At 51.3% G+C, this 20,178-nt stretch overlaps 1 protein-coding gene across 1 annotated transcript in view; it reads left to right on the forward strand.

Annotated features, from left to right (window-relative positions):
- Window positions 1–20,178, forward strand: part of LOC143803973 (mucin-4-like) — a 74,838-nt gene that overhangs the window by 49,674 nt on the left and 4,986 nt on the right. The window lies entirely within an intron of this gene.

The following is a 20,178-nucleotide window of genomic DNA, read 5'->3' on the forward strand; positions in this document are numbered from 1 at the left end:
ATGAGACCTTGCGCCTTTTTCTCTAGGAAGTTTTCGCCTGCGGAGCGAAATTATGATGTGGGCAATCGGGAGTTGTTGGCCATGAAATGGGCATTTGAGGAGTGGCGTCATTGGCTCGAGGGTGCTAAGCATCGTGTGGTGGTCTTGACTGATCACAAAAATCTGATGTATCTCGAGTCTGCTAAACGCCTGAATCCTAGACAGGCCCGCTGGTCATTGTTTTTCTCCCGTTTTGACTTTGTTGTCTCGTATTTACCAGGTTCAAAAAATGTGAAGGCCGATGCTCTTTCCAGGAGCTTTGTGCCTGATGCTCCTGGAGTCGCTGAACCTGTTGGTATTCTTAAGGATGGTATTATCTTGTCAGCTATTTCTCCAGATCTGCGACGTGTGTTGCAGAGATTTCAGGCTGATAGGCCTGATTCTTGTCCACCTGACAGACTGTTTGTGCCTGATAAGTGGACCAGCAGAGTCATTTCCGAGGTTCATTCCTCGGTGTTGGCAGGTCACCCAGGAATTTTTGGCACCAGAGATCTGGTGGCCAGATCCTTTTGGTGGCCTTCCTTGTCTAGGGATGTGCGGTCATTTGTACAGTCCTGTGGGACTTGTGCTCGAGCTAAGCCTTGCTGTTCTCGTGCCAGCGGGTTGCTCTTGCCCTTGCCTGTCCCTAAGAGACCTTGGACACATATCTCCATGGATTTCATTTCTGATCTTCCGGTGTCTCAAGGCATGTCTGTTATCTGGGTGATATGTGATCGCTTCTCCAAGATGGTCCATTTGGTTCCTTTGCCTAAGCTGCCTTCCTCTTCCGATCTGGTTCCTGTGTTTTTCCAGAACGTGGTTCGTTTGCACGGCATCCCTGAGAATATTGTGTCAGACAGAGGATCCCAGTTCGTTTCCAGATTCTGGCGATCTTTTTGTAGTAGGATGGGCATTGACTTGTCGTTTTCGTCTGCTTTCCATCCTCAGACTAATGGACAGACGGAGCGAACTAATCAGACTTTGGAGGCTTATTTGAGGTGTTTTGTCTCTGCTGATCAGGACGATTGGGTGACCTTCTTGCCGTTGGCTGAGTTTGCCCTTAATAATCGGGCTAGTTCCGCCACCTTGGTTTCGCCGTTTTTCTGCAACTCTGGTTTCCACCCTCGTTTTTCTTCGGGTCATGTGGAACCTTCTGACTGCCCTGGGGTGGATTCTGTGGTGGATAGGTTGCAGCGGATCTGGAATCTTGTGGTGGACAACTTGAAGTTGTCACAGGAGAGGGCTCAGCGCTTTGCAAACCGCCGCCGCGGTGTGGGTCCCCGACTACGTGTTGGGGATTTGGTGTGGCTTTCTTCCCGCTTTGTTCCTATGAAGGTTTCCTCTCCCAAATTTAAACCTCGTTTTATTGGTCCTTACAAGATATTGGAAATCCTTAATCCTGTATCCTTTCGCCTGGATCTTCCTGTGTCGTTTGCTATCCACAACGTGTTTCATAGGTCCTTGTTGCGGCGGTACGTTGTGCCTGTGGTTCCTTCTGCTGAGCCTCCTGCTCCGGTGTTGGTCGAGGGCGAGTTGGAGTACGTGGTGGAGAAGATCTTGGATTCTCGTCTCTCCAGGCGGAGGCTTCAGTACCTGGTCAAGTGGAAGGGCTATGGTCAGGAAGATAATTCCTGGGTGGTCGCCTCTGATGTTCATGCGGCCGATTTAGTTTGTGCCTTTCACGCCGCTCGTCCTGATCGCCCTGGTGGTCGTGGTGAGGGTTCGGTGACCCCTCACTAAGGGGGGGGTACTGTTGTGATTTTGCTTTTTGCTCCCTCTAGTGGTCATTAGTGATTTGACTCTGGAGCTTCTCCTATATCCTCACCTGGGCCGTTAGTTCAGGGGCGTTGCTATATAAGCTCCCTGGACCTTCAGTTCAATGCCTGGCATCGTTGAAATCAGAGCTAATCTGTTGTGCTCTTGTCCTATGATCCTGGTTCCTGTATTTCAAGCTAAGTCTGCTTCCGTGCTTTTTGCTTTTGTTTTGTTTGGTATTTTTGTCCAGCTTGTTCCAATCTGTATCCTGACATTTGCTGGAAGCTCTAGGGGGCTGGTGTTCTCCCCCCGGACCGTTAGACGGTTCAGGGGTTCTTGAATCTCCAGCGTGGATTTTTAAAGGGTTTTAGTTGACCAGATAAGTTATCTTGCTATATTCTGCTATTAGTAAGCTGGCCTCTCTTTGCTGAACCTGGTTCATTTCTGTGTTTGTCATTTCCTCTTACCTCACCGTTATTATTTGTGGGGGGCTTGTATCTTGCTTTGGGGTCCCTTTCTCTGGAGGCAAGAGAGGTCTTTGTTTTCTTCTCCTAGGGGTAGTTAGATTCTCCGGCTGGCGCGAGTCATCTAGCGATCCGTAGGCATGATCCCCGGCTACTTCTAGTGTTGGCGTTAGGAGTAGCTATTTGGTCAAACCAGTTACCACAGCCCTATGAGCTGGATTTTTGAATCTCGCAGACTTACACGTTCCTCTGAGACCCTGTCCACTGGGGTCATAACACTGTAGCCCCACAAGTGTTTGTATAGTTTGTGAAGGGAGGATTACTGGGCTAGTTTGAGAGCTGGGTGGGCCAAACTAGCCACACATACCTCCCATCTATGGGAGTGGTTACAACTACATAATGTGACCATGGTGTGGTCACATGGTCGGTAGTCTCTGCAATGAAGTCTGTAATGGTCTCTGTCCTCTCTGCAATGGAGAGTGTGTAGATCCTGGACAGTTTTTGTGTTGGGAGGTCCTGTGTGTGGACCGAATCCGTGAACATCGCACTGAGAGGCCGTGGATCTGGAAGACATGTGTGTTGAGAGTTCCTGGGAGCAGGATCGGATCCCTGAACAGCGCACTGAGAGACCTGTGTGTTGGACGGTCCCAGGTGGGGACGGACGTCTGGAACAGCACACGCAGTGGTCTGTTTTGGAAGTCCTGGGAGTAGGACTTCCTGAATAGCACAACCTGTGTTGGGAGTCCTGGGAGTAGGACTTCCTGAAGAGCACATGGGAAGGAGTGTATGCAGAGTCTGCAATGGCACTGCATTGGGGGAGCTACAGCCCTTCTGAGGATCTGGACTTACTGATGTGTGCCTGCCAGGCAAGTTGGTGATCCCAGTTCGGCAGTTTCCCTGGAGGAGAGAGGACTAACAGAAGTCAGCGTGTGGAGCAGGAGCTCCTGGAAGGTAACCCAGAGTATGGGGAACTGTGTGCACTGACAGGGGGTCAGTAATGAACTGTGTGGTCTCCCATGGTAACTGGATGAAGTGAGGTCCGGCGTGTTTAGAGACTGCAACCAATGTCGTGTGTGCTATATGATTAGAGACACTTATATGGCGTATGGACACCCCCGGTAACTAGTCAAGGAGGGCTGGTGAGTGTAGTGTCTGAACTCTAAGTTAAAGCCACAACTAAATGTCATCTGTTGGTGCCTATTTTGTTCTTTTAAGTTTATAATGAACTTGCATAACCTGGTTTATGACTGCATAATAAACCGCATAGACTGTTTTTGTGAGAAAAACGTGCCTGTGTGACTGAGTCCCATTGCTAAGCGAGTGTCCCCCTACATATGCAGTAAGCGCTATCTCACAGAGGGCCATATTTTTTTTATCATAGTTACAGTGCAACTGTGAGAGACAGAATCTTCAAAATAAATCAAGAAAATCACATTGTATGATTTTTACATACCGTATTTTCCGGCATATAAGATGGCTTTTTAAGCCCTGAAAATCTTCTCAAAAGTCAGGGGTCATCTTATACGCTGGGTACGGCATGTGGAGGAAGCATTCACAGATGGTTCCCAGGGTCTAGAGGAGAGGAGACTCTCCTTCAGGCCCTGGGATCCATATTAGTGTAAAAAAAGAATAAAAATACAAACTATGGATATACTTACCTTCCGACGGCCCCCGGACTTCTCCCGGCAGTCAGCGGTGCATGCTGCGGCTTCATTGCATGAAGTAAGTATTTGATACAGTAGAAAAGCAGAACTTAAAATTTGTCACAGAAACCTTTGTTTGCATTTACAGAGATCAGAAGTTTCCTGCAGTTCTTCCCCAGGTTTGCACACACTGCAGCAGGGATTTTGTCCCACTCTTCCATACAAGATCTTCTCCAGATCTTTCAGGTTTCAGGGCTGTCTCTGGGTAACATTGAGATTCAACTCCCCCAAAAAAAATGTTCTATTGGGTTCAGATCTGAAGACTGGCTAGGCCATACCAGGACTTTAAAATGCTTCTTAGTTGCCCTGACTGTGTGTTTCAGGTCATTGTCATGCTGGAAGCATCTTCAATCCTTTTAATGAAGGAAGCAGGTTGTTGGCAAAAAAGTCTTGCAATACATGACCCTATCCATACTCCCCTCATCCTGTCCCTTTGCAGAAAAGCACCACCAACATATGATGTTTCCACCACCATGCTTCACAGTTGGAATGGTGTTCTTGGGGTTGTACTCATCCTTCATCCTCCAGACACACTGAATGGAGTTGATACCAAAAGGTTCTAGTTTGGTCTCATCTCACCACATAATATTCTCACATGCCTCCTCTGGATCATCCAAATAGGCATTGGTGAACTTCAAAGGGACCTAGACATGTGTTGGCATCAGCAGGGAGACCTTACATACTCTGCAGGATTTGAATCCATGATGGTGTAGTGTGTTAATAATGGTAATGTTTGAGACTGTGGTCCCAGCTCTCTTCAAGTTATTGACCACGCACTCCCATGTAGTTCTGGACTGATTCCTGACCTTTTTCAGAGTCATCCTTACCTCACGAGGCAGATGGTGTTGACTGGCCAGTACTATGACTTCAACAGATCAATGAAGGAAATTTCCATGCAAACATGGAAAATTTCCTGAACTTAATAAGGGCTATGTACAAGGAATAGCCAGTACACAGTCTTAAGCACATTTCATTCACAGCAAGAAGCTTTTTAATTTCCTTCCATTGTAGTATGCTACAGGGCCAGTATAGCACAATGTTTCACCCTAAATTGGCACAACCTAGCTTATCACCACAGTACGCCTGACACTATGTTTGACAGCAGACTCTGCAGCACATTTGCCCCATGACAATAAACCCATGACACTGTGCAGAGCGAGTGTCATGGGGTTACCGCGACAGAGAGGAGCCAGAAGCATCTGATTGCTTTTACTCCTGGGCTGAATTAAAGCACTTCACCTTCTTTTTAAGTGGTGTAAACTTCTTTTGGCAGTACAGGGGTTAATCGGCCATGTTGGCAGCTCTGGGAGCTAGGAATCTCAGCTGAGCTTTGTAAGCCCCTCCTATCCCCTACATAATCTGGCTCATGAATGACACACATCGTCAAAGCTAGCTTATTCTGCATGGCTGGGAGGATAGTAGTTGGTGGTTATATGAGAAGTAGTGTTGAGCATTCCGATACCGCAAGTATCGGGTATCGGCCGATACTTGCGGTATCGGAATTCCGATACCGGGATTCCGATACTTGCCGCGTATCGGATACCGGAATTGGAAGTTCCAAGATTCAAAATGCAGAAATTCAGCCAATGAGAATGATTCCAAGTGTGGGCACATCCTGTTTAGCATGGAGGGCATGAAACTACTGGCAAGGCTGTGATTGGCTGCTGAAATGATGTCATGCTGCAGTTTAAAAGTCGCTGGCGCCATTTTGCGATCACTCTGCTGTGAATTCAGTTAGTGACAGGACGCTGTTTGCTGACTGAGGGACAGTTTAGAGATAGCGATTTGCTTCTTTGTGCTTTCCAAAGGCTAATTTAGCAACCGCTGTGTTCACCTACTATTCACCTTGCTTTTGCCTTGTAGCGCTGTTTTCACAGCGATCTGCAAGGTCTGTGTGTGTGTGTGTGTGAGTGCAGCCCACTCTCTAGTCTGAGTACAGCCACATAGGCCATCCATAGCTGGTTGTATTCAGTTCAGGGAGGGTGGTTCATTGCCTCATACTGTTCTTTTTTTTTTTTTTTTTTTCCAAGTAGTGTAGTCTGCTGCTAATTTATTCAAAAAAATCCTATTAGTGTCTTTCCACCCGTCTCCAGCTAATTTGTGGAAAAACACTACATAGGAAAAAGTAGAGGAGGGTTTTTGGGCCTTGCAGCGCCGTTTACGGCTGTCTGCACGGTCTCCGTGTGACTGCAGCTCGCCCTGTAGTCTGTGAGCAGCCGTAGCCTGGTTGTCTCCAGCTCAGGGTTGTTCACTGCGTCATACCGCCAAATCAATTTTAATTTTTTTTCAAGTAGTGTAGTCTGCTGCTAATTTATTTAAAAAAATCCTATTAGTGTCTTTCCACCCGTCTCCAGCTAATTTGTGGAAAAACACTACATAGGATAAAGTAGAGGAGGGTTTTTGGGCCTTGCAGCGCCGTTTACGGCTGTCTGCACGGTCTCCGTGTGATTGCAGCTCGCCCTGTAGTCTGTGAGCAGCCATAGCTTGGTTGTCTCCAGCTCAGGGTTGTTCACTGCGTCATACCGCCAAATCAATTTTAATTTTTTTTCAAGTAGTGTAGTCTGCTGCTAATTTATTTAAAAAAATCCTATTAGTGTCTTTCCACCCGTCTCCAGCTAATTTGTGGAAAAACACTACATAGGATAAAGTAGAGGAGGGTTTTTGGGCCTTGCAGCGCCGTTTACGGCTGTCTGCACGGTCTCCGTGTGATTGCAGCTCGCCCTGTAGTCTGTGAGCAGCCATAGCCTGGTTGTCTCCAGCTCAGGGTTGTTCACTGCGTCATACCGCCAAATCAATTTTCTTTTTTTTTCAAGTAGTGTAGGTTGCTGCTAATTTATTTAAAAAAATCCTATTAGTGTCTTTCCACCCGTCTCCAGCTAACTTGTGGAAAAACACTACATAGGATAACGTAGAGGAGGGTTTTTGGGCCTTGCAGCGCCGTTTACGTCTGTCTGCACGGTCTCCGTGTGACTGCAGCTCTATCTGTTGTCAGTTCAGCCCCCAAAAAAGAAATAAATAATAAAGTTCACCAAACACACCAGTTACACCACTTTACATTAGGCCACATTAGCTCATATTAAAGTCTAGTCCACACTTTAGAAAATTAGTGTTTCTTATACCTGTTAGGAGGAGTTGCTCAGGAATAAGCACACAAATCCGTTAGTACTTTTCTGCTTATCTTTATCAGTCAAACAAGATGAAGAAGGCAGTGAGTAAGGCACGTGGGCGTGGGCGTGGGCGCGGAGCAGGGAGGGGACGTGGGGATTCTGTGCCTGCTGCGGGCACCGGTGACTCATCAGCACCCACTTTCACCAGGCAACAGTCGTTCATGCGCAGCTTTGTGTCAGAGCGCCGTACACCGCTGCTGCGTCAAGAACAAATTGAAGCTGTTGTCGGATGGATGGCAGCTAATGCATCAACTTCCATTAGTGCCACATCCTCTCAGACACAGAGCACTGGAGAGCAGCCATCTGTCTCTTCACCACCTGCCAAATTGCCCAGGCAGACAGAGAGCCCAGGACAGGAGCCGTCTCTACTTCTGTTCTCTGAATCTCTTGGCTTGGAAACAGGGGGCCAGCCAAGCAGCATTGGAGAAATGGAAGAAGAGGCAGGGTGCAGTGATGCCCAACAGCTTTTTCTGTCTTCCTCTGAAGAGGCGGGTGGGCCAGTGGCTCCGGTCACCACATCGCAGGCCGCATCAGCTGATGATGACACTCAGGTGCCACTTACTGGTGCGTGCTCTGCTGCTGAGACTACCCAGGAGGAGCAGTTGGGGGCAGAGGGTAGTGTAGATGATGAGGTCCTCGACCCATCTTGGCGTGAGGGACAGGAAGGTGGTGGGAGCAGCTCTGAGGAAGAGATTCCCCGTACGGCCCAAAGAGGGAGAGGGAGGGGGAAGACTGCGGATCCTGCAGCCTCCGCTTTGGCACCCGTTAGGAGCATGTCTCTTCCAAAAGCCAAAAAGGGCGCTCCCAAGACTTGCAGTGCCTGGTCCTTTTTTGACACAGTTGCAGATGACATTTGCTATGTCAGATGCAAGGTGTGTCATCAAAAAGTCAAAAGAGGGAAAAATGTCAGCAACCTCAATACCTCCAACATGTGGAAACATGTGCGCAGCAGGCACCCGGCGGAGTTAGAAAAACACACTGAAGAGGTAGGCCAACCAACAGCGGCAGCTACCACCTCTTCAGCTCGTGTTGCCTCTTCCTCTAGCTCACACGCAGCTGGTTCGGCTTCCTCCCAGGATCGCCGTGGAAGAACCTCTGGCCCTGTTGTCCAGAGACCCGCTGTAATTCCACCCGCAGCACCACTTTCCCAGTCATCCACACACTCCCAGCCCAGTCTACAGCCATCGGTAGTACAGGCATGGGAGAAAAGGCGGCCTTTCTCGTCAAACCACCCATGAGCACAGGCTCTGACTGCAGGCATTGCCAAACTTCTGTCACTGGAAATGCTGTCATTCAGGCTGGTGGAGACTGACAGCTTCCGTGACTTGATGTCATTGGCAGTCCCACAGTACAATGTGCCTAGCCGCTTTTACTTCAGCAGGCAAGCCGTCCCTGCCCTGCACAAGCATGTGGAGGGACACATAAAACACGCGCTACTGAACGCCGTCAGTAGCAAGGTCCACCTCACCACCGATGCGTGGACCAGTCAACATGGACAGGGGCGATACCTTTCCCTCACTGCCCATTGGGTTAATGTCGTTGAGCCGGGTACATACCGTGCGAGTGGCGCAGGACGTGTCCTGCCCACTCCAAGGATTGCAGGAATCCATTCTGTACGCATTGACTCCTCCTCTTACACCAGTTCCTCAGAATCATCGCTGCAGGAGCCGTCACAGTCCACCTCCACATGGACCCGTGATGAACGTGTACCTGTTACGACCGACATGAGCACAGCCATGGCCAAACGTCAACAGGCCGTGTTGAAATTAATTTTTTTTGGGAATCGTAGCCACACAGCGCAGGAGCTCTGGAATGCCATCAAGCAGGAGAGCGATGTGTGGTTTGTGCCAGCGAATCTCCAGCCAGGCATGGTAGTGTGTGATAATGGCCGAAATCTGGTGGCAGCTCTGGGCCTCGGCAACCTCACTCACATCCCATGTCTGGCACATGTGCTCAATTTGGTCGTGCAGAGCTTTTTGAGGGACTATCCGGATCTTGATGCACTGCTGCACAAGGTCCGCCTAGAGTGTGCTCACTTGCGGCGTTCCAGCATGGCAAAAGCGCGCATTGCGGCTCTGCAGCGCCGACACCGCCTGCCGGAACATCGCATCATATGTGACCTACCTACCAGGTGGAATTCCACGTTACATATGTTGGAGCGGTTGTGTGAGCAGCAGCAAGCTGTAATGGAGTACCAGCTGCTTCAGGCGCAAAAAAGTCGCAGTCAGCGCCGTACAGACTTCACAACCACAGAGTGGGCCACTATGAATGACGTCTGCCAGGTTTTGCGTCCCTTTGATTATTCCACGCGGATGGCGAGTGCAGATGATGCACTAGTCAGCATGACTGTCCCCCTTATCTGCCTGCTTGAAAAATCACTGCAAGCGCTAAGGGATGATGTTGTGGAAGAGGTGGAGGATGAGGATTCACCATTTCCATCATCTTCTGGACAGTCAGCGCCACGTGGTTCCTCACAAACGCGTAGGCAGGGGACAGTTTGTGAGGAGGATGAGGAGGAGTCAATGGAGGAGGAAGACATCCGTCCAGAGGAGGGAGTTACACAATTGTCCAGTACTCAGTGTGTACAGCGAGGGTGGGGTGATGACGAGCGGGCAGAGATCACGCCTCCAGCAGGGGACAGCGTTTCTTGGGCAGTTGGCAGTCTGCAGCACATGGTGGATTACATGCTGCAGTGCCTGAGAAACGACCGCCGCATCGCCCACATTCTCAACATGTCTGATTATTGGGTGTTCACCCTCCTCGATCCTCGCTACCGGGACAACGTAGAAAGCCTCATCACACCGTTGAACCGGGAGCGAAAAATGCGGGAGTACCAAGACACACTGGTGAATTCCATCATCTTCTCCATTCCAACTGAGAGAAGTTCTGCTAGTGCATTCCAAAGCAGCTCAGTGCATCCAGGCAGTGGTGGAGGCTCTGCACAAAGAGGGAGCAGAAGCAGTGCCTCTGCCCAAGGCAAGACCAGTATGGCCCAACTGTGGCACAGTTTTCTGTGCCCCCCACAAAAGTCTACACCATCACAGACGGCTCCAGTCAGCAGGAGGCAACGGTTCCGTCAGATGGTGACAGACTACATGTCTTGCCCTCTTGCTGTACTCCCAGACGGCTCTTCCCCTTTCAAGTTTTGGGTCTCAAAGCTGGATACATGGCCAGAGCTAAGCCAGTATGCATTGGAGGTGCTGTCTTGCCCTGCGGCCAGTGTATTATCAGAACGTGTCTTTAGTGCTGCAAGTGGTGTACTAACTGACCGTCGCATGCGACTATCCTCCGATAACGTTGACCGGCTTACTTTCCTGAAAATGAACAAGGCCTGGATCTCGCAGGAATTTGCCACTCCTCCTCCTGATTAAATAATTAGGTCACTGTATACGTTATCCAGGTCTCCTGTTGTGTTCATCTTTCTACCACCTGAATTTAAATTCCTGGGCTCCAACACCGCCAGTTGAGGCTCAGAAGTGCCGTCTGCACAGTCAAAACATACGACCCAGTGTTATTGGGTTTCAGTAACGTCAGCTGATCCCCAGCTGTGTAGCCGGCAATGTGTCATGCGACCGCCACGCTGACACAACAACTGAAATGTAAGGGAATCTGTCCCCCCCCCCCAAGGCGTTTGTTACTGAAAGAGCCACCTTGTGCAGCAGTAATGCTGCACAAGGAAAAGGTAGCTATTTTTGTTTAGCACCTTGCACACGCAGAACTTAACACTTATAAAATGTGTCCACTGATACCGTAACACCGTCCCGGAGGTGGGACTTTCCTTCGTAATGTGATGCAGCACAGCCGTCATTCCTACCCCCCCGGCGCCGCGCACCGGCTCCTCAGCGTTGTTTGATTCCGTCCCGGAGCCTGCGCTGTTATGTTATCCCGTGGCCAGGCACACTTAGCGCTGCCCGTCTTCTGGCATCATTTGGTGTCAGGATGGCTGCGCCTGTGCGGCCGCGCTGGCAGAGAGCCCGCCTTGCAGTGTCTTCTGATTTAATCCCACTGGGGGCCTGGGATCCATGGACATGCGCAGTGCATATCTGAACCTCCACCTCTCACTCATCTCCCTATGGCTTCTTCAGACTGTTCGGTGTCAGCTGGTCCCTAATAGCATGCCACGGCCGTGACACCGCACAGTCTTAAGAAGCCGTAGGGAGGGGAGTGAGAGGCGAGGATATGCACTGCGCATGTCCATGGATCCCAGGCCCCCAGTGGGATTAAATCAGAAGACACTGCGAGGCGGGCTCTCGGCCAGCGCGGCCGCACAGGCGCAGCCATCCTGACACCAAATGATGCCAGAAGACGGGCAGCGCTAAGTGTGCCTGGCCACGGGATAACATAACAGCGCAGGCTCCGGGATGGAATCAAACAACGCTGAGGAGCCGGTGCGCGGCGCCGGGGGGTAGGAATGACGGCTGTGCTGCGTCACATTACGAAGGAAAGTCCCACCTCCAGGACGGTTTTACGGTTGCAGGGGACACATTTTATAAGTGTTTAGTTCTGTGTTTGCAAGGAGCATGATGAAAAGAGCCACCTTTTCCTTTTGCATCTTTTGTGCTGCACAAGCTGGCTCTTTCAGCTACAAACACCTTGGGGGGGGGGTTAAAGGTTCCCTTTCGACTTTCTCAGGCTTCGGCCTACATTGTGTTCCTCTGCTTTTCCACCTGTCCCTGGGCTCCAACACCGCCAGTTGCCGTCCAGAAGTGCTGTACGCACAGTCAACAGTCGCTCCTCTGTTATTGGGGTTCAGTAACGTCAGCTGTTCCCCTGCTGTGTGTGTGGCAATCCCTCCTACCTCCTCCACCTCCTTCTCCTCCACCTGTCCCTGGGCTCCAACACCGCCAGTTGCCGTCCAGAAGTGCTGTACGCACAGTCAACAGTCCCTCCTCTGTTATTGGGGTTCAGTAACGTCAGCTGTTCCCCTGCTGTGTGTGTGGCAATCCCTCCTACCTCCTCCAACCTCCTCCAACCTCCTCCTCCTCCACCTGTCCCTGGGCTCCAACACCGCCAGTTGCCGTCCAGAAGTGCTGTACGCACAGTCAACAGTCCCTCCTCTGTTATTGGGGTTCAGTAACGTCAGCTGTTCCCCTGCTGTGTGTGTGGCAATCCCTCCTACCTCCTCCAACCTCCTCCAACCTCCTCCTCCTCCACCTGTCCCTGGGCTCCAACACCGCCAGTTGCCGTCCAGAAGTGCTGTACGCACAGTCAACAGTCCCTCCTCTGTTATTGGGGTTCAGTAACGTCAGCTGTTCCCCTGCTGTGTGTGTGGCAATCCCTCCTACCTCCTCCAACCTCCTCCAACCTCCTCCTCCTCCACCTGTCCCTGGGCTCCAACACCGCCAGTTGCCGTCCAGAAGTGCTGTACGCACAGTCAACAGTCGCTCCTCTGTTATTGGGGTTCAGTAACGTCAGCTGTTCCCCTGCTGTGTGTGTGGCAATCCCTCCTACCTCCTCCACCTCCTCCTCCTCCACCTGTCCCTGGGCTCCAACACCGTCAGTTGCCGTCCAGAAGTGCTGTACGCACAGTCAACAGTCCCTCCTCTGTTATTGGGGTTCAGTAACGTCAGCTGTTCCCCTGCTGTGTGTGTGGCAATCCCTCCTACCTCCTCCAACCTCCTCCAACCTCCTCCTCCTCCACCTGTCCCTGGGCTCCAACACCGCCAGTTGCCGTCCAGAAGTGCTGTACGCACAGTCAACAGTCCCTCCTCTGTTATTGGGGTTCAGTAACGTCAGCTGTTCCCCTGCTGTGTGTGTGGCAATCCCTCCTACCGCCTCCAACCTCCTCCAACCTCCTCCTCCTCCACCTGTCCCTGGGCTCCAACACCGCCAGTTGCCGTCCAGAAGTGCTGTACGCACAGTCAACAGTCGCTCCTCTGTTATTGGGGTTCAGTAACGTCAGCTGTTCCCCTGCTGTGTGTGTGGCAATCCCTCCTACCTCCTCCACCTCCTCCTCCTCCACCTGTCCCTGGGCTCCAACACCGCCAGTTGCCGTCCAGAAGTGCTGTACGCACAGTCAACAGTCCCTCCTCTGTTATTGGTGTTCAGTAACGTCAGCTGTTCCCCTGCTGTGTGTGTGGCAATCCCTCCTACCTCCTCCAACCTCCTCCAACCTCCTCCTCCTCCACCTGTCCCTGGGCTCCAACACCACCAGTTGCCGTCCAGAAGTGCTGTACGCACAGTCAACAGTCCCTCCTCTGTTATTGGGGTTCAGTAACGTCAGCTGTTCCCCTGCTGTGTGTGTGGCAATCCCTCCTACCTCCTCCAACCTCCTCCAACCTCCTCCTCCTCCACCTGTCCCTGGGCTCCAACACCGCCAGTTGCCGTCCAGAAGTGCTGTCCGCACAGAGCCAAACACCTCGCCAATGTGTTAGTGGGGTTCAGCACCGCCAGCTGTTCCCCTGCTGTGTATACGGCAACGTGTACTGCGACCGCCACGCAGGCACAACAAGTTAAATTTAAGGGAACCTGTCCCCCCCCCCCCCAGGCGTTTGTTACTGAAGGAGCCACCTTGTGCAGCAGTAATGATGCAAAGGGAAAAAGTGCCTCTTTTCGTGGTGCTCCTTGCGGATGCTGAACCTAACACTTATGAAATGTGTCCCCTCACAGCGTTCAACCGTCCGGTAGGTGGAACTTTCCTTTGTCATGTGACGCAGCACAGCCGTCATTTTTACCCCCTTGGCGCCGTGCGCCGCCTCCTCAGCGTTGTTTGAATCTGTCCCGGAGCCTGCGCTGTTAGGTTAACCCTTGGCCATGCACACATTTCGCGCTGCCTGTCTTCTGACATCATTTGCTGTCAGGCTGGCTGCGCCTGTGTGTGTGCGCTGTCCGAGATTCAGCCTCGCAGTGTCGTGTAATGTAATCCCACTGCGGGCCTGGGATCCGTGGCCATGCGCAGTGCATATCCTCGCCTCTCACTCCCCTCCCTACGGCTTCTAAAGACTGTTCGGTGTCAGCTGATCCCTAATAGCATGCCACGGCCGTGACACTGCACAGTCTGAAGAAGCCGTAGGGAGGGGAGTGAGAGGTGAGGATATGCACTGCGCATGGCCACGGATCCCAGGCCCGCAGTGGGATTACATTACACGACACTGCGAGGCTGAATCTCGGACAGCGCACACACACAGGCGCAGCCAGCCTGACAGCAAATGATGTCAGAAGACAGGCAGCGCGAAATGTGTGCATGGCCAAGGGTTAACCTAACAGCGCAGGCTCCGGGACAGATTCAAACAACGCTGAGGAGGCGGCGCACGGCGCCAAGGGGGTAAAAATGACGGCTGTGCTGCGTCACATGACAAAGGAAAGTTCCACCTACCGGACGGTTGAACGCTGTGAGGGGACACATTTCATAAGTGTTAGGTTCAGCATCTGCAAGGACCATAATTAAAAGAGCTAAGTTTACCTTTTCCAGCATCAGTGGTGTACACGATGGCTCTTCCAGCTACAAACGCCTGGGGGGGGGGGGTTAAAGGTTTCCTTTCAACTTGCTCCAGTGCAGGCTTCGGCCTACACTCCGCTCCCCCTGCTCCTCCTGCTGACCCTGGGCTCTAACACCGCCAGTTGGGGCCCAGATGTGCTAGCTGCACAGAGAAAAACAACTCGCCAATGTGTCATTGGGGTTCAGCACCGCCAGCTGTTCCCCTGCTGTGCAGCCGGCAACGTGTCCTGCAACTGCCACGCAGGCACAACAGACCCAAAAGCTGCCGCCAGTGCAGGCTTCGGCCTACACTCTGCTCCATCTCCTCCTCCTGCTGACCCCGGGCTCCAACACCGCCAGTTGGGGCCCGGTACTGCTAGCTGCACAGAGAAAAACACCAGCCAATGTGTCAGTGGGGTTCAGCACCGCCAGCTGTTCCCCTGCTGTGCAGCCGGCATCGTGTCCTGCAAAAGCCACGCAGACACAAGAACTGAAATTGAAGGGAACCTGTCCCCCCTCCCCCAGGCGTTTGTACGTTTTAAAGGCCACCTTGTACAGCGGTAATGCTGCATGTGTGCAAGGTGGCTCATAAACGTATTCTCCTCGCACATGTGGAACTGAAAACACGTCTAAAATGTGTCCTCTGTGTGACCATTTAACCGTCCCGGTGGTGTGACTTTCCTTTGTAATGACACGCTGCAACCCCCTTGGTAGCGCTGCCCGTCTTCTGGCATCATTGTTTGGCTGCCTGCGCCTCTGCGGGCGCCCTGACCCACACAACGCCCCTCGTTGTCTTATTTATTGGGACTGCGAGGGTGTGATTGACGGGCATGATCAGTGCATCAGTTCGCCTGTCCCTCATCTCCTTCCGCCTTCTGCGGACTGTGCGGCTTCATGGCCGTGGCATGCGATAAGGGATCAGATGACGCCGCACAGTCTGAAGCGGGTGTAAGGACCCGAGTGTGAGAGGCGAACATATGTGCTGCGCCAGGCCCTGAATCCCAGCCCCGCAGTGTTTTAACAATGTTAAGACACTGCGGGGCTGGGATTCATGGTCATCGCGAACCGCACCGGCCGACATTAAATCATGCCAGAACATGGGCAGCGCTAACAGCGCTAGGCCAGGGGATAACACGACAGCGCAGACTCCTGTACAGCAAATAACAACGCTCAGGAGGCTGCACCCAGCACCAAGGTGGGATTCTTGACATCTGTGCTGCGTCTCATTACAAAGGGAACTCGCGCCTCCAACACAGTTTGACTGTTTAAAGGGCTAAATGTTATACGTGTTTCATTCAGCGTGTGCAAGGAGCGAAATTAAAAGAGCAACCTTTGACTTGTGCAGCACTACTGCTGCATAAGCTGTGGCTCTTCTACTTTGTAACCCCTGAGGGGGGGGTTAAAGGTTACCTTTGAAATTGGTTCAGTTAGGCTTCGGCCTACACTCTGCTCCCCCTGCAGAGCCCTGGACTCCAACACCGCCAGTTGGGGCCCGGTACTGCTAGCTGCACAGAGAAAAACACCAGCCAATGTGTCAGTGGGGTTCAGCACCGCCAGCTGTTCCCCTGCTGTGCAGCCGACAACGTGTCCTGCAACTGTCACGCAGGCACAACAGACCCAAAAGCTGCCGCCAGTGCAGGCTTCGGCCTACACTCTGCTCCCTCTCCTCCTCCTGCTGACCCCGGGCTCTAACACTGCCAGTTGGGGCCCGGTACTGCTAGCTGCACAGAGAAAAACACCAGCCAATGTGTCAGTGGGGTTCAGCACCGCCAGCTGTTCCCCTGCTGTGCAGCCGGCATCGTGTCCTGCAAAAGCCACGCAGACACAAGAACTGAAATTGAAGGGAACCTGTCCCCCCTCCCCCAGGCGTTTGTACGTTTTAAAGGCCACCTTGTACAGCGGTAATGCTGCATGTGTGCAAGGTGGCTCATAAACGTATTCTCCTCGCACATGTGGAACTGAAAACACGTCTAAAATGTGTCCTCTGTGTGACCATTTAACCGTCCCGGTGGTGTGACTTTCCTTTGTAATGACACGCTGCAACCCCCTTGGTAGCGCTGCCAGTCTTCTGGCATCATTGTTTGGCTGCCTGCGCCTCTGCGGGCGCCCTGACCCACACAACGCCCGTCGTTGTCTTATTTATTGGGACTGCGAGGGTGTGATTGACGGGCATGATCAGTGCATCAGTTCGCCTGTCCCTCATCTCCTTCCGCCTTCTGCGGACTGTGCGGCTTCATGGCCGTGGCATGCGATAAGGGATCAGATGACGCCGCACAGTCTGAAGCGGGTGTAAGGACCCGAGTGTGAGAGGCGAACATATGTGCTGCGCCAGGCCCTGAATCCCAGCCCCGCAGTGTTTTAACAATGTTAAGACACTGCGGGGCTGGGATTCATGGTCATCGCGAACCGCACCGGCCGACATTAAATCATGCCAGAACATGGGCAGCGCTAACAGCGCTAGGCCAGGGGATAACACGACAGCGCAGACTCCTGTACAGCAAATAACAACGCTCAGGAGGCTGCACCCAGCACCAAGGTGGGATTCTTGACATCTGTGCTGCGTCTCATTACAAAGGGAACTCGCGCCTCCAACACAGTTTGACTGTTTAAAGGGCTAAATGTTATACGTGTTTCATTCAGCGTGTGCAAGGAGCGAAATTAAAAGAGCAACCTTTGACTTGTGCAGCACTACTGCTGCATAAGCTGTGGCTCTTCTACTTTGTAACCCCTGAGGGGGGGGTTAAAGGTTACCTTTGAAATTGGTTCAGTTAGGCTTCGGCCTACACTCTGCTCCCCCTGCAGAGCCCTGGGCTCCAACACCGCCAGTTGGGGCCCGGTACTGCTAGCTGCACAGAGAAAAACACCAGCCAATGTGTCAGTGGGGTTCAGCACCGCCAGCTGTTCCCCTGCTGTGCAGCCGGCAACGTGTCCTGCAACTGCCACGCAGGCACAACAGACCCAAAAGCTGCCGCCAGTGCAGGCTTCGGCCTACACTCTGCTCCATCTCCTCCTCCTGCTGACCCCGGGCTCCAACACCGCCAGTTGGGGCCCGGTACTGCTAGCTGCACAGAGAAAAACACCAGCCAATGTGTCAGTGGGGTTCAGCACCGCCAGCTGTTCCCCTGCTGTGCAGCCGGCATCGTGTCCTGCAAAAGCCACGCAGACACTTGCTCTTGTACCTTCTGCTCCCCATCCTGGTTCCAGTACCGTCAGCTGGTTCCGGGCAGAGCCTTTGGCTTAGGTGCCTCCCTCTGGGTATCCGAGTTCCACCAACGTCAGGTGGTCCTTGGTAGTGCTTTCAGGCACGGGTACCTCCTGCTTAGTAACCGGGTTCCAGTAACGTCAGCTGGTCCTCGGTAGTTCCATTGGCTCTTGGACCTTCGGCTACCCATCCGGGTTCCAGCACCGTCAGCTGGTTCTCGGCAGTGTCTTTTGCTCTTGTACCTTCTGCTCCCCATCCTGGTTCCAGTACCGTCAGCTGGTTCCGGGCAGAGCCTTTGGCTTAGGTGCCTCCCTCTGGGTATCCGAGTTCCACCAACGTCAGGTGGTCCTTGGTAGTGCTTTCAGGCACGGGTACCTCCTGCTTAGTAACCAGGTTCCAGTAACGTCAGCTGGTCCTCGGTAGTTCCATTGGCTCTTGGACCTTCGGGTAGCCATCCGAGTTCCAGTTCCATCAGCTGGTTCTCGGCATTTTCTCAGCCTTCTTGTACCTTCTGCTACATTTCCAAGTTCAAGAGACTAAACACGATGACCCGGAAGACCACCCCTAAGATGACGACGACACCAGAGACGACAACCACCGTGATGACGACGACCCCGGAGACGACGACCCTGAAGACCACCCCGATGACGACGACCCCGGAGACGACGACCCTGGAGACGACGACGACCTGGAAGACCGAGAAGCAGAAGAACAAGAGGCTGCAGAACAAAGAGCAGAAGAACATTAAGCATAACACTAAATATCAGAGCAAAAAATATTATCTAAATTATAAGCAGAAGAAGACTAAGCAGTGTATGGGGGTGAGTCCGTTCCTCCTCGTGGTGCCCCTGGATAAAGCCTGATGCTGCAGGCCAAACTGAACGCAGACAAATGTAACTCTTTTGTGACAGGCAGAACGGAAGGTGTAATCTTCAAACTTTTATAGATAACAACTACGGGAATGCCTGTCACAAATAAGAATATGATGAAGAAGTAGAATATGATGAAGATAATAGTAAAATAAAAAGAATATGAACAATGTAACCAAAAAAATAATAGGTAGAAGATGAAGAAGAAGATGAATAAGGTGAAGAAGTTGATGTCAAAGAAGCTGATGATGAGGATAATGAAGAAGAAAGTGTGGGAGAAGTAAAAAAGAAGGTGAAGGGCGTGGAAGTAGTGAAACATCAATATCTGACAAAATAAAAAAAAAAATAAACATAGTCAAAATCTTTCTACCGCCGAACGTCATAAAAAAAACCCAAAATCCTGCTATTCTATTACATTGGGCTAAACCTCTGTGCCTTTAATGTCTCCGCCACGTCCCCCAATACATCCTACATTATTCTTAGTTGTTTTCCTTCATGTAGAATGAACCTACAAGTTTATAAAGGGTTTATTTTAATTCCGATATTTTCGTCCCATTGACTTGCATTGGGATCGGGTATCGGTATCGGATTGGATCCGATATTTTGACGGTATCGGCCGATACTTTCCGATACCGATACTTTCCGATATCGGAAAGTATCGCTCAACACTAATGAGAAGGCATTTGGTCATTTAGTAAGTGTAATAATTCCCTTTCCTTCTCTTACTCTGTTATATGCGAGTGAATATTTGTATGCCTGGTATTTTCCGTTTCCTCTGTTTGTGTTATCTTGTTTGTCTGGTTGGTGCACTACGGTGCACAACTACTCCCCTCTTCCCGGGGTGGGGGAAGGGTACACACAGAGGGCAGATTCAGGAGATAAAGTAAGGTAAGTGGCCCCAGCAACTTCTCCTTCAGAAGTAATCAAGGGAACAGCGCAAGCTAGGGCAACCACCTGACAACAGAGTTGTGACAGCGAGCTGTCAAAGATCTTGGGTGTGCTTACAGCTGCCGCTCATGGTATAATGTAAAGAATAGTAGGCGATCCTGTGACTATAGCCATTCTGTGTACACCTCTATGACTGAAAGCTAGTGGCTCCTGGGAGAAAAAAGGTCAATTTTCCCGGAGTAGCCATACTTTCAGTAAGGTGGCTGGATAGCATTGGAACACTATTTACTTGCAGATTAACCCCATATTTGTAGGTAAGTAGTGTTTTCTCAAGTGACAAGTTCCCTTTAAGTAAATACTCCTGCATCAGACGTTTATGCTGTTGACTACAGTCTTTGTAGGTGCTACAAGACCAAAGAAAGGTTTGTCATTCCATTATTGGGGCATTGCCAGCTTTTTTTTACCTGTGCTCATAAAGGAAAAACTGTCAATCATTGACTGTTACCATTGAATGAAAAGAGGAAGAAATTCAAGATCTAAACCACGAATTATACTGAATAATTTCCTGAAAAATTATTTATTGGTTTGAAAAGCTTTTCTTATTCGAAAAATGACAAATGTATATGTACTAAAATAAAGGTAATGATGCTTTAAAGGGAACCTGTCAGTAGATTTTGCCGCTATAAGATGCGGCC

This window comes from Ranitomeya variabilis, chromosome 2 (assembly GCF_051348905.1).
Source record: "Ranitomeya variabilis isolate aRanVar5 chromosome 2, aRanVar5.hap1, whole genome shotgun sequence".
Classification (NCBI taxonomy): domain Eukaryota; kingdom Metazoa; phylum Chordata; class Amphibia; order Anura; family Dendrobatidae; genus Ranitomeya; species Ranitomeya variabilis.